The sequence below is a fragment of the Peromyscus eremicus genome, chromosome 8a (assembly GCF_949786415.1).
Source record: "Peromyscus eremicus chromosome 8a, PerEre_H2_v1, whole genome shotgun sequence".
NCBI lineage: Eukaryota > Metazoa > Chordata > Mammalia > Rodentia > Cricetidae > Peromyscus > Peromyscus eremicus.
In genome coordinates, this window is record NC_081423.1 from 27959027 (window position 1) to 27962658 (window position 3632).

A 3632-nucleotide genomic window follows, 5' to 3' on the forward strand; every position below is an offset into this window, starting at 1 on the left:
CTGATCTTCAGAAATGGACCCACCAAAAGCTGGGTCAGCTTGGAAGGTGCACAGCTCCTCTTCTCATACTGTGCAAACCAGGGGAACAAAATCCAGTACCTGCAAAAGGTGCGCTGTGGAAAGAAATTTGGGGGTGATCTATATTGGCTTGTTAGGACGTAACAGGAGGGCCTCTGTCTGGAACCTTCTCCAGGACAGATCGACAACATTTGACCTCTAGCAGGAGACTAAAAGATGACAGAGCCAGGGAAGCTGCTTCCTTTTCCGGTGGGAGAATTGAATCTGTTATGTTCCAGTGCCCAAGGATCTCCTGTGATGCTCCTGATGACCTCCATTCTGAAGAAGTGTGCCTTTCAATGTTCTCAAAGCAAGGTCCTGACCTGATAAGTTCCAGGAGCCCCTGGAGAAGCTCTGTCTCACCACCATACAGGCACTGATGGGGAAGGATGGAGGGGTCCTGACCAAAGCATCTGGTCTACACCAAATGCAATGTGGGATCCTGAAGCCATCCCCACCGCAGGTCCTCTTGCTTGGGATTCCAGTACCTCTGGAAGCTTTGCCAAATGTCCTTTTGGAATACGACTGGCATAATGATGGTGTTTCTAAGGAGTGGGAATGTAAGTTCTCCTTAATCACTTCTCAAGTATGGATTTTATCTCCTTGAGGGGTTTTCTTAGCCAGTGAAACTCTCAACTAATTGTGTGTGTGTGTGTGTGTGTGTGTGTGTGTGTGTGTGTGTGTGTGTTAATGAATCTAAACCAAAATGATCTTTTTCTCACTTTTCTGAAGATGTCAGCTCTTCATATGCATACACAACTCTTTTATATATTTAGGAATCATCTTCCTTTTCCATTGTAAACCATTTTAAGAGTACAGTGTGATCACTTTGCTTGACTGATGCAGGATAGTAGTAACTTTGAGTTCTGATAATGCTCTGGGACTCACTTTCAAACTGGGTTTTCCTGACTGCAACAAAGCTCGTGTATTTTTGAGACTCTTAATGTTATCCAAAAGTTCATTTGTTATTATGAATTTTTCAATAATTTAGTGTGTATTTTGTCTCCCCACCACCACCCAGGTGTTATTTTTTTTTTAAGATGCAGTTACCCCAGCCACTAATTTCACTGAAGCTCTACTTCAGGAGGCTGGAGAGATGGCTCAGCAGTGAAGAGCACTGGCTGCTCTTCCAGAGGACCAGAGTTCAATTCCCAGTACTGACATGACAGCTCACACACAACCTTCTAACTCCAGTCCCAGGAGATATGACGCCCTCTTCCTGCCTCCATGGACCTTTCATCGTCCTGTTGTGCATGGCCCATGGACCTAAGAGGCCAAGGTCAAACACCTATGGTCATGGATGATTGACTGGGGACAGTGGCTTGAAGTTTCTTGTCTCACACCAAAGGTTAATGATGTGGACTCCCATGGGAGTATGCAAAGCAGAACCAGGTTTTCTTATTTATTACGGAGTGTGAGAAATTGAGGGAAAGTGAGAAAATTCCCAAGGGAGGAAAGGGTTCCCAGGGGAGGAAGGAGCTATAGGACTCTCTTTGTCTAAGCGCTTTACAGCTCATTGGCAGAAATGGGACAAAGACTGATGTAACCACTACTGAGATTGGCTAATTCAGTGGGCTGTGGTGGTTGGAGTCAATGAAGGGCCCACACACTTTGTGTCTGTTCCCCTGGCCCAATCAGAGAGATGGTCATGCACTGTTCATATGCTGCCCGCCAAGTTGGGAGGCATGGAATTCCCTGTTTCCCATCTCCCACTCTGGCTTTGTTAGTCTTGACCTGAACTATTAGCTGCCATTATTTAGTGTGCGTATCAATTGCTGTGTGTTCTCGCATTTACGCAATCAACTTGTAGCTTTATCATGACAGAGGTATTTGTCACGGCCACCAAGAAATAGCTGTTGACTTTGTTGGTTACCTCATATTTAGTTTCTTGCCTATAGAGTGGTCTGAGTGGGCTCCTAAGTGGAAGCTTGGCTTGAGGAGCCTTCCTTCCTTACAATTAAGTCTTACAATTAGCTGCCTTAGAAGCAAGGATATGTGAAAGGTCAGTAGTGCCTTACATATGTTCCTCTAGGTCCTAGAGTCTAGGACTTCCAGACTTGGGGACACCATCCTGTTATCATTGACCCCACACCATCCTGTTATCATTGACCCCGAGCGTTGTTCCTCCTCCTATCTGACTGGTGTAGCTGAAGTTTTCTCCAGGTCTGCCTGACCCATGGTCAGGACAAATCTCTCTCACCCACCAGTCCCGCAGCTGTCAGACCCAGCCGAGTAAACACACAGAGACTTATATTGCTTACAAACTGTATGGCCGTGGCAGGCTTCTTGCTATCTAGTTTTTTTTTTTTTTTTTCCAGAGCTGAGGACCGAACCCAGGGCCTTGCGCTCTACCACTCAGCTAAATCCCCAACCCCTAGTTCTTCTATCTTAAATTAACTCATTTCTATTAATCTATAAGTTGCCACATGGCTTGTGGCTTACCTGTATCTTTACATGTTGCTTGTTATGGCGACGGCTGACAGCGTCTCCTGACTCAGCCTTCCACTTCCCAGAATTCTCTTCTCTGCTTGTCCCGCCTATACTTCCTGCCTGGCTACTGGCCAATCAACGTTTTATTTACACAGAGTAATATCCACAGCAGACTGGAGTGGCCCCCTCATGCCAGATATAGCCTCTTACCCATTGTTTTTTTTTTGGTTGTTTGTTTTTTTAGTACTTCTGACTCTGCCTTTTAACCCACAATCTTCCTTTTAACCTCAACCTGTGTTTAACCTGCAACATATGTGAGCAAAAGAGCAGTTCTCACTGTGGACCCTTCTCCCTTAATGCCCACTGTGAGTGGGTTCCGGCCTCACCATCGTGCGTGACAAGTACCTAAAGACAAGTACTCATCATTACTCGAGGCAGAAATGGGAAGCAACTATTTACAGTGTGGAGTTTTTTGTTGTTATTTTTTTTTCCCCAGGGTCCAATGTTAAAAGAATTTCAAGTCTGCTTAAGAATTAGGCAAAACTGAAGTTTCCAAAAAGATAATACAGGAGGTTCACCCAACACCCCAGCGGCTGGCAGCATCTCCTGACTCAGCCTTCCTGTTCCCAGAATTCTCTTCTCTGCTTGTCCCGCCTATACTTCCTGCCTGGCTACTGGCCAGTCAGTGTTTTATTTATCAATCAATCATAGCAACATATATTCCCTGCCTACAGGATATCCCACAGCATTCTGCTTTTCACTTCTTCTTAAATTCCTTTGCCAACATTGCACATGCACCTTTCTCCATTAATAAACCATGGAATATGAAGAAGGCAAACTACTTTTCTGAAAATGGTGGTGGTGGTCCTGGTGGTGGTGGTGGTTGTGGTGGTGGTGGTGGTGATGGTAGTGCTGCTGCTGGTGGTGTTGGTGGTACTTGTGGTGGGGTCTGATGGTAGGGCTGGTGGTGGTGGTAGTGGTTCTGGTGCTGACAGTTCTGGTTGGTAGTTTTGGTTCTGATGCTGGTACTAATGGTGGTGGTGATGGTAGCAGTGGTGCTGGTGGTAATGCTGGTGCTGGTGCTAGTGGTGATGGTTGATGCTATTGCTTCTGCTAGTGGTGCTGGTAGTGATGGTGATGGTGTT